The sequence below is a fragment of the Desmodus rotundus genome, chromosome 2, assembly GCF_022682495.2.
Source record: "Desmodus rotundus isolate HL8 chromosome 2, HLdesRot8A.1, whole genome shotgun sequence".
Taxonomy (NCBI): domain Eukaryota; kingdom Metazoa; phylum Chordata; class Mammalia; order Chiroptera; family Phyllostomidae; genus Desmodus; species Desmodus rotundus.
Genome location: NC_071388.1, coordinates 82,390,302 through 82,403,902, shown reverse-complemented (window position 1 = coordinate 82,403,902; position 13,601 = coordinate 82,390,302). Strand labels below are relative to the sequence as shown.

Here is a 13,601-nt window from a genome sequence, read left to right as displayed (position 1 = left end):
CAATGTAAAAAAATGTTTATTGTATTTTTGACACATCAAAAGAGGGAATTGAAACCATTACTTGGAATAAAAATCAGAAAGTAGAGAACCTGGTCTGTAGGTGCACAGGTTTCCATAAATCCAACATCAATTTACACCCAGAAGTTCTAAAATTTAGATACGGGTGCTCTTCCATAGGGGAGCCTGTAGGTGATCCCTGATGTGACAAGTAATGAGCTGCATACTGTTTACTCACTACCACTACACATCCCTAAACTTCTTTGCTTTCAGCATTTCATACTTGCTCATTCCAAGTTCATGACCTACCATCAAACCTCTTTCAACTTCCAAGAAGTTCAAGTGTATTATTATTTCAGGAAGTTTCTCCGTTCACACCAGCTCATCACCCCACAAATTGCTCAAAGCCCTGCTGCCTAGGAGGAGTCCTTCCAGCAGTATCTTTCACAACCTTTCCCGTGTGAGGCTATAGTGCAGTGCCAGTCCATTTGCAGCCCTCACCAATATATCAGGTCATCCCAACCATGAACCAGGCCCAGATTTTTATACTCCATTATTTGGCTGCAGATAATATTCCATAGGACATAACTGTGTGTTGAGAGAAAGGCTCTAACAGTGGTAAGGTGGCTTAGGGATACATGGGGATCTTTGTGGGCCCAGTCTTGAGTAACCACTTCCACGATACCATGGTTTACTTACATGCTGAACTGCCTTTACGATTTGTTACACCGTTTCTGGCTGCATAATCATTTGACATCCCATGTCAGGTGCTGAGCATCTACTTAGGGACTAGGGCCATCTCAGAAGCTGCTTTTCAGATGGTAATACTTTACCTGACGAATATGGTGTAGGTTTATTCCAGAGCCTTTAGGAGTCTGTGCTGCAACTCCCCTAACAGGGCTCCAGATACTCACACAAATTCTCCATGTACCGCAGATACCTACAACACCATGGGGTTTGGTGGGCCATATGTCCCAAAAAGCAGGGCCCACTTAGTGTTGTATCCCAAATCCCTTACAAAGCCCCCTCCTATGCTCCTGTCCCCAGTCAATACTATGGTCCTTCCAACAAACCCAATAAATAAATTTTTGCAGTATTCCTAATTCTAGTATATACCATCTCCAAAATTTGAGGAGGCCTGAAAGTGATTGTTCTTTGTTAGTGTTTCAGTGGTACAAGGTATAATAACATTTGTTGTTAACTTTGGAGCAGATATATCAGCATGATGAAGATTCTTAAAAACTTAAATAATTTTATAGGCCCTGGATTTTTGGAAAGTTTATCTTCTACCATCTGGTGTTCAAGTGCAATTGCTGAGGTAGACAAAGAACTTACAAGTTCTGTTCCAAAGTTCCAATCAGCATGCCAGTATCAATATAATAAGACAATGTGATGGCCTGCAGAGTACCCAAACAATCAAGTTCCTCTCAGACTACATAGTCAAAAGAGTGTTGGACCAACAAACATGAAAATGTGCTCTACATTAGTCATTATTAAGGAAATGCAAATCAAGACCACAATGAGACAGTATCACATGCCCACTGGGATGGTTCCTATCAAAAAAGAAGAAAAAAACAGAAATTCACAAATGTTGATGAGGATGAGGGGAAATTTTAATCCTTTTGCAATTTTCACAACATTGTTCACAATAAACAAATAGTGGAAACAACCCAAATGTCTATTAACTCACTCATGAATAAATAAAGTGTGGTATACCATGTAATGAAATATTATCCAGGAATGAAGAGAGAAAATGCTAACACCTGCTGCAACATGGATGAAGTTTGAAAACATACTGCTACATGAAAGAATGCAATCAGAAAGAATCACTTATTGTATGATTCCCTTTATATGAAATGCTCAGAACAGGCAAATCTATTAGGCACTATAGACAGTAAACCAAGGCAAAAAGTGGGAGGGAGAATGTTTCAACTGTTGACTCAACAGTCCTGAGCCTGGTCTGATAAGATTGCAAGGCATTCCAAACATCACCAGCAAAACCATGATAGCACAGAGGGAGGGGAGCCGCTGCAGTTCTGTGTGCTGGAAGAGGAAGCCTCTGTAGCAATTGCACTAGCTAAGAAGGAGAGCCTTTACTGGCTGAGAAAGAAAACCTTTGTAACTGTACACTGATCCCAAGGTATGGAAGGGGGAGAAGGAGGGAAACCTAGAAGATGGCTAAAGTTTGTAACTCCTGGATTCCCAGTAGTCAGAGCCCTCAGATCAATGGGGGGGGCGGGGGGCGTACTTGAGCAACTTTTTGCTCAAGTACAACTTTGCATATATAATCAGAGCTACTAAATTGTATAATTTAAATTGTAAAATATATGATATGTGAATTATTTCTCAAGAGAATGTTTATCAAAACAACCAAAAAAGATTATGTGAATTACTGTAGTCCTGTAGCAACAATATGAGTGTATATGCCTGCTGTGGTTGTTGCTATTATTGTTACCTATTTACTTTTTAATAATACATATGAGGGGGAACCAAAAAATAATTTATAAAAATGTATGTATTTGTTTAGATATTTAAACTTCAATCCCTTCAAAGCCTTCTCCACTTGATGTGATACACCTATCAAAACATTTTTTTCACTGCTCAAAACAGTTTTTGAACTCGTCAGTGTTGATGCCTTTTGGTGCTTCTGTCATTTTTTGTTTCACCTCTTCCACATCAGCAAAAGGTTTCCTTTTGAAGACTTTTTTCATCCAGGGAAACAAAACAAAGTTGCTCTGGGTGAGATCAGGTGAGTAGGGAGGTGAGGCCAGGGTCTTCCTGTTTTTGGTCAAAAACTGCTTGCTGTACTCTCACCACGCTCTGGAAAGGTACCCTCATAAATACCCCATCATGAATAGGACAAAAAAATTGAAGGAGTCTTCAAAAATTTCACTGAAGCCAAACATAGACTCTCACAACCACACCAGCTGGTACACTGGTACAGATGGGTTCCTAGAACACTCACCTAGTGGAAGAAGTCTGTATTGCAAGGGGCCCTCCCTCCAGAAGATATTTCTGGTTTGGGGGAGGTCCCCCCTCATATATGAATGCATTATAGTTAGTGTACTTGCCAATAAGAGACATGTTTGTCTCTAGTAGGTCCCCCATTAGAGAGGTTTTCCAGTTTCAGCTGAGGGCCTTGATTTAGTAGAATGACCAACCAAGTGAATAGCAATGCTGACCTCTTTGTCTCTGAAATAAACCCTACCTGAGTCCCATCTCACCACACCACACAGCCCAATGAAGTGACTAGGCAGGAGGACTAAAAATTTAATTCGCGTGTGAGTAATAATGACCAATGTGACAAACTGAATATCTCACTAAAGATACACTTTTCAGACCCAAATAATATATTGGGGGGAAATTTTTTTTGACAAATTATATCCATAACAATTAAATCAATGTCTACATATTGATCCAGTCATGATTTGGTCATAAATATTGTCTGTGGACGTGCATATAGGTGTGTGTTAAGTTTTTGTTAATTTTTTGCTAACACTTCCTTTCTAGAGTTGGGAAAAAATGAAATGGAGTAGCATGCCCTTCCACTTTCACCTGCCACATTAATAGACTGTATGGCAATCAATTATTTTAAAAGATCTGAAACGGAATGTGTTTATAACTGCAAAAACTCCAAAACTGAAACTCAAAGAAGTCTGTTTTAAATACTTTCTAGGTCCTAAAGTAAATCATGAAATGCACCATATTATCTTCAGAAATAGCTTCAATCTGATTAATAAAATCTTGCCTATGAATTTTTGCTTTTTCTTTAGTTTTATCATTTTTCTTTTAAAATGTTCAGTGAAATGCAATATATGAACTTTGTCATCATTTACAAATTAAGATCATGACTGTATACAAACCAGGACAAAAAAAAATGCTTTAAAAAGTCTTTTGAGCCCTGGCAGGTATGGCTCAGTGGGTTGAGCGATGGCCTGCAAACCAGTGGGTCACTGGTTCAATTCCCAGTCAGGGCACATGCTTGGGTTGTGAGCCAGGTCCCCAGTAGGGGGCGTGTGAGAGGTAACCACACATTGATATTGCTCTCCCTCTCTTTGTCCCTCCCTTCCTTCTCTCTAAAAATAAATAAAAAGTCTTTTGAGGCGTTTAAAAGCTAGGGAAATTTTTGTAATTCTCTTTTCTCTCCAGCCCATTTTCTCTTGCCCAAGTGAAGCACAATGTTATGCAATTAGCCAGGTAATTTAGGGGAAAAAAAAAGATCAGCTATACATGACTGCAGCTTTGACTTTGGAGGTGAGAGAATGAATGGCATTATAAAGCTAAGTACTTCTTTCACTCTGGTGAAAACAATAAGGACAATAAGCTTTTCTGTTTTTAAGAGGCCAACAGAAGACTAGAATTTAATTTGGGGTGTGTGTGTGTGACAGTCCTGAAAATTTACTGAATATCTCCAAGTTTTAGATTATTTAATGTTCCTTAAATATTTCTAGCATTATTAAATGATTCTTTTAATTGAGATTCTTTTTAACATCACAGAAGTGCTGGCAGACAGTTCCAGAAAAACTCCCACTCTAATTAAATATGAGATTATCCTCTTCAGTGGTGCATGTTGATGTGCTTATTGTCAGCAAGTGGCATTCACGACGACCTATAGTCACTCAGTAACAAATAGGGTTCCAGGAAGCCTTTGAACTACCCAGCGTAGTAAGTAAAATGTTCTCCACATCACAATACAATAGCTGAAAGAAAGAAAGGAAACAAAACAGTATTTCTAGGTGTTAGTTTTTACCAAATTCTGAGGTTTTTTTTCTACATAGGTATAATTTTGTTTAATATTTATATATTCAGATAAGGCAAATTGTTAAGTGTACATATTCGCCTTTCCTATTTTACTGCTTTATATTGCTGTATATTATATTTTAATTGTCTGTGAGTATTACACAAAAAGTCAAAAGTTTTGATTTTGCCTTTTATTTTTCTATTGGGTAAGCCCATATCTTCCTGTGAAATCTCAATTCAAGACACATTGATATTTTAATAATGTGAATGTTCCCTTTCTAAGATAAGATTTACAGGATATTATATGTCCACCAATAACATTCATGATTCAAATCTAATAGTTATCTCTCAGTCCTTATCTTATTTGACCTAGTAGCAACATTTGACTTTGGTAATCATTCCGTCTATAATAAACTTTCCTCTTTTGTCTTTCAAAAAAAAAATCACTGAATTTCCTGCTACACTTCTGATAATTTTTCTTAGTCTCTTTTGTTAATTTCTCCAGATCTCTAAAAGTTGCATCTTCCCAGACCTCAGCCCTCGAACCTCTTCTCTTGGTGTGAATTCATCCAGCCTCTTGTCTTTACACAGATTATCCTGTCCTTAATCCCAGAACCAAGTATCCCACTGCTCACTCAACATTTCCCCTTTGGATGTCCAACAGAAGTACCGGACTTCATATATATCCACTGAGGTTTTACATATCTAGCCCGTCTCAGTGAATAGTTTTTCTTGTGGCTCAGGCCAAAGCACTGGTGCCAAGTTCCAGTCCTCTCTAAATCTTAACCTCAATCTTGTCGGTCAGAAATTCCAACTACTTTACCTTTAATATGTTCAGAATTTTGTTATTTCTAATAGACCACTGTCATAACAAACCTGCTCAAAACCACCAGCATTCTTCACTTTCTAACTGGTTTCTTCAAGGTTATCTTTGATATAGCAACCTTACTATTCTCCTTCATATATAAATCTGATATTTCTCTTCCAGTATAAATATCCCAATGACTTTTTATATCACGGAGGAAAAACCAAAATCCATGTTATGACCTTAAAGGCCCTACATACCTGATCGCTAATGACGGTACTTCTCTTACCTTCATTCCTGTTGTTACTCTCGGTTCACTTTGCTCCAGGCTACTTTGCTTTTCTTGCTGTCATCTTGTTTTTTCACTTCCATGTATTTGATGAGGTCCTTTTCTATGCTCTTTTACTGTAATCTCATTTGACATTCAAACTGCAGAGCATTCTCCTTGTATATTCCTATTGCTCTTTGCTCTACTAGATCTTGCATAATTCTTGAAGTTGAATGACAGAGCTTGGTATGGTACTTCCACCAAGGCTAAAGCCACCAATGCCTCTAATAAGCACCAGAAAATCAAAGTATAAAAATAAATCAATTATGAAGAAGCATTTAAGAATTTTGATTTTTCCCTTAGAAATTTCAAAATTCTTTTGATGGATCTAATCTTTACTTTTAGGGAAATAGGGAAAATACAGTAGAATTAGAAATATGCACAAATTGGAGGAAACTAGGAAATTAGGAATGCCTGGGTAGAGACATATTAGAGCTCCTGAGTTTATTTCTTTGACCATTACCATAATGTCATACTTTATATAACAAGCAGATATGCTGTTTTTTTAAGTGAGCTTCTCTATGCTAAATACAAAGATCAGCAATTAACAGATTACTATACCCCTCATAAAAAGTATGCTAAGAATCAGACATTAATTTTTCAAGATAGAAATTCAGATTTCTATCTCTATGTATTTATGATAACCAAATAATGTTTTCATTTTCACATAATATCAATCCAAAATTTTATAGTCTTGCCAGTAAATTCTTAACAGATGATTTAAAAACTGAAAGTTATTAGAAAAAAATACTCATAATAAAATGAATTCAGCCCTGGCTGGTGTGGCTCAGTGGATTGAGCATGGGGCTGTGAACCAAAGAGTTGCCAGTTCGATTCCCAGTTAGGGCACATGCCTGGGTTTTGGGCCAGGCCCCTAGGAGGGGACGTGTAAGAGGCAACCGCACATTGATGTTTCTCTCCCTCTCTTTCTTCTTCCCTTTCTCTGCTCTCTAAAAATAAATAAATAAAATCTTTAAAAATATTAATTCACAAACTCTTTAAACTCTAAATTAATCCAAGGAGTTTGTAATTTATTATAAATGTTGCAAAAATGTCCAGGGTATGTAGAGGGTAAACTAGACATCTGGAACTGAAGAATAATTATAGTAAATATTTAAAAGCAATTAACCTCAAAATCTATGCATTTGATGATTGACTGCTTTTTCCTGCCCTGCTTTAGCATTTGTGTGTGCATAAAATCAAGGCTTTATAAGAGAAATCATTTATGGAGAAAAGAAAAACTGTAGCAAATGAAAGCATACTCCCACTGTTCACAGTGCTAACAATGGTAATGGCCTATCTGAGGTTAACAGTGTTTCCTTAATAATCTTTCTCCACTCCTGGGCAATTTGTGCAATGATTATCAATTAGACTTAAAAAATCTATGCTTAATGTCTGATATTTAAAATGTAATAGATCTTTGAAAAGTTGTATTGCATTTCATGGAAAACTTTGTGTTAATAATCTCCCTATTCATATTTCTAGAAACACGTACTGTGTTGTAGAAAAGAATACATACATAATCACCCATTGCATATGTTAGTCCAGTTCTCTAAGAAACATACCCCCAAACGGGAGTGAGCACCAAACAATGTATTAGGTGAAAAGCATGTAAGAAAAAACTGGGATTGGAGCCAGGAGCCATCTGTGTGCAACACAGGCCTAACTCTTGTAAAAAAGAGATGGAAGGAAAAAAGTTTCTTAGACTACTGTTCAGATCTGTGAATATTCAGATGGAACCTCACACACTCAAAGTCCGTCATCAGAAACTGTCTTTCTTCTCATGAGAATCAGTCCACCTTATTGGAATCCCTGCTACATTCAGTTACAACCTGACAGCAACCTGTGGGAATTATAATCTCAGCACGAGCATAGTTTGGTGTCAGTCCCTTAGGCCTCCCACAGTCAGAGATGTAAGAGGTGGCTTTTCCAGTGGCACATGTGAGTACCATAGACTCTCATGGAAGCAAGACCACAGATCTTTTTCCACCCGGGAGAACACTATACTACATAGGTAGCTTGTTAGCTGGATGGATTGATGATTAGGTAGATAGATGATTGACTGATGATAGATAGATAGATAGATAGATAGATAGATAGATAGATAGATAGATGGCAGATAGATGATAGATTGATTCAAAGTATCTCTTTCTCTTGCCAGGATCTCCCAAAAATATCAACCTGAGATAGCCCATTTGTCACTAACAGAGCTGACAGCCATACCTTATTGGGACTAATTTGTGTGAACAATCTCCTCTTTAATAACCCATGATACCCTTAAGCCTTTAAAAACAAAAGGTGTGGTGGTTGACATTTTCTTAAACAGTGTTGTGCAAGTGAAATCACCAGACCTTAAGCTGATCAGAATAACTCAAAATACCCCTCCCACTCCATCTCCTCCAGGCTCTTCCTTTCATCTGAAGCCTTCTCAGAAGCAGCGTCATTAAAATCCTTTCCAGGTCTACTTCCAAATTCTGGCATCTTCCAGAGTTGAATGTTTTACATTATAAAGCTGTGCTAGTTTGATTTCCAAGAGATATCATGTTTCTAGCTTATAAAATAATAATGCCTATGATTTCATACATAAGGTTTAGGGAAATGTGTAAACTTCAAAAAATATTTCATAGAAATATCCATCATTAAATCATTTACATATAATTGTATGGATGTGGATTGTGACTACCCCATGTTAGTAATATTAATAGCAAGTAGTTTATAAAATATGTAAGTTTTCCTACAAGGAATATTTTCTGGAATTATGTCTAAGGATGGAGCTTGTTGAGTGTTATATCTTGATTTCCTCCATTAATCTCAGTAGGAGGTCATAACTAAATATCAACATTCATTTGGTAAAATATACACAGACTTAATCATAATGAACATAAAATTTGCTTCTAAGGGTGAGCCTTTATTATTCCAACTGAGGACTTACAAGAACTTTAATATCATAATTTGCAGTCCCACATTTGTTTATTTGGCAGTTTGGACGCGAAAGCTGCTTACAAGGCATGGCTGCTCCTTTGGGTTCCCACAGTGCCTCCGGCACAGGCAGCCCCTCTGTGCTGTGTGTGCTGTTGGATAAGCGATAGTCTGTGTGCTATTGGTAGATAACACTCCTTGTACTGTAGCTGTTTGACCACAGTGTCTTTGTGTTGCAAGCCTAGACAAAAATTAGGATTAATCATATATTGTTCACTATTCATATCTCATAACACCACTGGCCGACCACTGGGTCAGCTAAACACTGAAGGTCCAGTTGCTCCCACCAATCGAAAACCGAATGGTGTATGTTTGTGATCACGTCTCCTCTAGCAGCCCACCTCTTCGCCGATCAGTTCCTTGTGAAGTGCTCCTTTAAAAGCCCTGCTCCGTTTCCCCGCCTGGGAATGTGTTTTCCACTCATGCCAAGAGCTCTGTCCCCTGATTTGTGAATCATATCTGAGTAAACTCTTAATTTCTCAGAAGGATCTTCTGGAATTTTCGTTAACGTGGTCTAAAGACAAGGGTTGCGATCACTGCCTCCTTTTGTTTAGGAGTTTCATGCATTCCCTCCTGTAGTCCAGCATTAGGTTTATATACGACTGCTGTTTATTAAATCTCTCCACGTCAGAAATGGAGCCCATATGATATTTTCTCAGAAAAAGTCTCTTTCTTTGTGCCCCATCTCAACAAAGTCAACTAGGATTAAAAAATGTTGCCACTGAATGCAGCTTAATCGCCAGTTATCCTAACAATCTCTTCTTAGCATGAATTGTTTCTATACATTCTCCAAATCTTACCCCCATGTCATAGAGATGGGAACGTAGAAAGAAGTGTTGTTCCTATTCTGCTTCATATTTTTAGTAACAAGGAGTCCCTTCCTGTATTTTTACTATTTTATTCACATTGTGCTTTTTTTAAAACCTATAACCGTTTCATTTTCCTTCAGGTGAGTTAATCCCTTTTCTGGTATCAGTAAGAGAAAACCCTGGCAGCCTATCAGACACCTGCAAAGAGCATTTATGTCCTCTTTCAGAGGTTTCTTTGGGTAGAAAGGGCTATTTTCAGTTCTTACCACCATTTCTTATGTGACAGTTTCTAAACTGGTCATTATTTTCATCAGAATTGCGTGAATGAATTCTGGTCAGCCGATTTGAGAGGGACTAGCTGAGTACTGACTCCAGGAATGTAGACAGTGAATTTGAAAAAGAAAAGATGTGTTTTAAATGCTCATCACTACGGAGCTGACACACTTGAATAATGTTGTGAGCGGTTAGTCTGTATTGAGTGTGGATAATCCTGGACTGAACAAGAAAAATAGTTTAACCCAAACGGCCAAAAACAGCTTAATCAGGAGGGGAGTAGAAATCACAAGTGTGGAGGGAAGCCACTGACTCGAGCAAGTTTAAAGCATTAGGTTAAAAAACTGCAGTGAGGCGGGCAGGGGAACTTGCAAAATCTTGTGTCAGAAGTCTTTGAGCAAATTAGAGAAGTTAGAGATTCATTAGCACAGGGAATTCTTAGTGGCTGTTTTGTGTGGTGCCTACTCCAGAGCCCCAAATGCATAATGGCAAGAAGAAAGGTATTGTGTGAATGCATCCCATTTGGGAGGCTTTGTGTTATGAGCTTTCATGTATATTATTTAATCTTCACCTTTAAAGGTAGGGATTTGTTATGATCATTCACATGTGAGATCACAGAAGCACATAAGTTCTTATGCCTAGCCCCAAATTACATACTTAAGAAGTACCCTGCGGCTCTGAATTCCACAAGTACTCCTGATTTTGCTTGGGATGTCCTAAGGGCTATACTGAAAAGAGACTGATGATAAAAAAATTTAAAGTGAAGGATAATCATGGCTGAAGAGGAGTCACCAGGATATCTCAGGTTTGATCAATATACGTTAAAGGGTTATTGTATGAAATATTAAGCTGTTTTTCTAAATCCATTGAGAATAAAATACATAAACAGGGTTTAAATAATTATAGAGAAAACCTAAAACAGACAAATAATAAGAATATAATTAATCAATTATCTACCATTTACTCAGTATGTGGCTAAGTATTCGTGCCCATCTCTCTCTCTACAATACAAGCAGACCTCTGTGATACAGCTGTTTGGTTCCAGGCCAGCGCAATAAAGTGAGTTGTGTAAGTATTTTGGTTTCCTAATGCTTATAAAAGTTATGTTTACACTATATTGTAGATTACTGACTGTGCAATAGCATTATGTAAAATAACACAATGTATATACCTTAATTTATAAATATTTAATTGCTAAAACATGCTAACCATCAACTGAGCCTCAGAGGAGTCAAAATATTTTAGCAGGTTTCTTCAGTGTTCGGCTGCTGACTCATCAGGGAGTGGCTACTGAAGGCTGGGCGGCTGCAGCAAATAAAACAACAATAAAGTTTGCCACATCCATTGACTCTTCCTTTTACAAACAATTTTTCTGTAGCATATGATGCTGTTTGATAACATTTAACCTACAGAAATTCTTCCAAAATTGGAGTTAATCCTCTCAAATTCTGCTGCTGCTTTATCCAGTTTAGGTAATATTCTAAATCTTTTGTTGTCATTTCAACAGTCTTCACAGAATCTTCACCAGGAATAGAGTTCATCTCAAGAAACTCTTTATTTGCTCGTTCAGAAGAAGCAACTCCTCATCCATTAAAATTGTATCATGAGATTGAAGTCTTCCAGTTACATCTTCAGGCTCCACTTGGAATTCTGCAGTTACTTCTCCACCGAAGTCTTTAACCCTCAACTCAACCAGATGGGTTGAAATAAACTTCTTCCTAACTCCTGTTAATGTTGTTATTTTATTTTATTTCTATTTCTTCCCATAAATCACAAATATTCTTAATGGTATCTGGAATGATGAATTTCTTTCCAGAAGGTTTTCAATTTACCCAGGTTCATTAGAGGACTCACTCTCTGTGGCAGCTACAGCCTCACAAAATATATTTCTTAAATAATAATGACACAGAGAGATCTGACCAGATCACTGGGGAGGAGAAGGGAGTGACCATAGGAGGACTTTGCCTATGGTAAACAGCAATGGTAAACAGTCTAGGATGGGAGTGGCTGAGAAGCTGAATATTTCCAGAGTACATGGAATTATGGGCCACAAGATTTAAAATAAAAGGCCTCTCTGGCTCTCTTGTGCTCTTTCTCGAGGACACCTGGATGATCACGCTGCAGCTGCCTGCGTTTCCCAGTGGACAGTGTTTTGGATGGGAAGGAACTCAGGGCAGAGCCTAGGATCAGGCCGGCCTGGCAGAGGGTGCAGGGTTATTCTTCTTTGGGTGTTCTAGAGGGGACTAGCTAGGAGGTGGAAGTCTGCCATTCTTCCAAAATTGTGTAGCTTTTGTATCTTCTATTGTTCTCATTTGTAAACTAATCCTATAGAAATAAGATAATTAAAAACTAACATGGGGAAATGATAGGAGAACTCAGGTATTAAAGAGTTTAGCCTAAATTGGTAGGTTTAAGTGATTAAAGCTGTAACTAAAGAGTTTAAGATTATAGGCTTGATAGGACTAAGTGACTAATGCATGAGGAAACCTGTTATTCCAAAATTGTGTAGCTTTTGAATAACTACTCCTTTTGTTTATCATCAAAACTTTGCCTCTGGAATTTTGCCTAGAGGGTGGCAGTGGGCAGCAGGACCCCACTTGCTGTTCGGTAACAAGGAAACTTTAAAATCAAAATTACTCCTTGACCATGGGCTGCAGAATGGATGTTGTGTTAGCAGGCAGGAAAACAACATTAAGTTCATTGTACATATCCATCAGAGCTCTCGGGTGACCAGGTGCATTGTTAATGAGCATTAACATTTTGAAATGAATCCTTTTTCTAAATAAGAGATGCATTTGAAGAGATCTGCTGTCATCCAGGCTTTGCTATTCCATTTACAGAGCACAGGCAGAGAAGACAATATGATTCTTAGGGGCTTCCACTTAAAGTCAACAGATTCATCAGCTTGCCCTTTGAAGCCAGACATTGACTTCTCCTCGATGGCATCTTCTTCCAACATAAGGATGTCTCACCAACATTGACAATTTGTTGTTTAGTCACCTTTAATTATCTTAGATACATCTGAATAACGTGTTGCAACTTCTATATCATCACTTGCTGCTTCACCTTGTACTTTTATGTTATGAAGATGACTTCTTTCCATAAGTTTCATGAACGTCCATCTGCTAGCTCCAACTTTTCCTTCCATAGCGTGCTCACCTCTCTGGGCATTCATAGAACTAAAGAGAAATAGGCTTTGCTTTAGATCAGAATTTGGCTTAAGGGAATGCTGTGGCTGGTTGAATCTCCTATCCAGACTACTAGAACTATCTCCATATCTGCACTAAGGCTGTTTTGCTTTCTGATCATTTATGTGTTCTCTGCAGTAGCACTTTCAATTTTCTTCAAGAACATTTTCTTTGGGTTCACAGTGTGGCTGTTTGGCACAAGAGACCTAGCTTTTGGCCTATCTTAGCTTTTAACATGCTTTCCTCACTAAAATTAATCATTTTTAGCTTTAGATTTAAAGTGAGAGATATGCAACACTTCCTTTCACTTGAACATTTAGTGGCTATTATAGGATTTCACTGATAATTTTAATATCACTGTATCTCAGGAAATAGGGAGGCTCAAGGCCAGGAAGAGAGACAGGGAAACAGCCGGTCAGAACACATATTTATCAATCAAGTTCACTGTCACATGGGCTTGGTTCAGGGCACCTCAAAATAAT

General features: G+C 37.9%; 1 long non-coding RNA gene across 1 annotated transcript; it reads left to right on the top strand.

Moving 5' to 3' along the window:
* Positions 1 to 2,006: 2,006 nt before the first annotated feature.
* On the top strand, positions 2,007 to 11,648 carry LOC123478435 (uncharacterized). The gene is made up of 3 exons (XR_006653638.2): positions 2,007 to 2,137; positions 10,900 to 10,999; positions 11,439 to 11,648. It is a non-coding gene; the product is annotated as an uncharacterized lncRNA (long non-coding RNA).
* Positions 11,649 to 13,601: the final 1,953 nt, after the last annotated feature.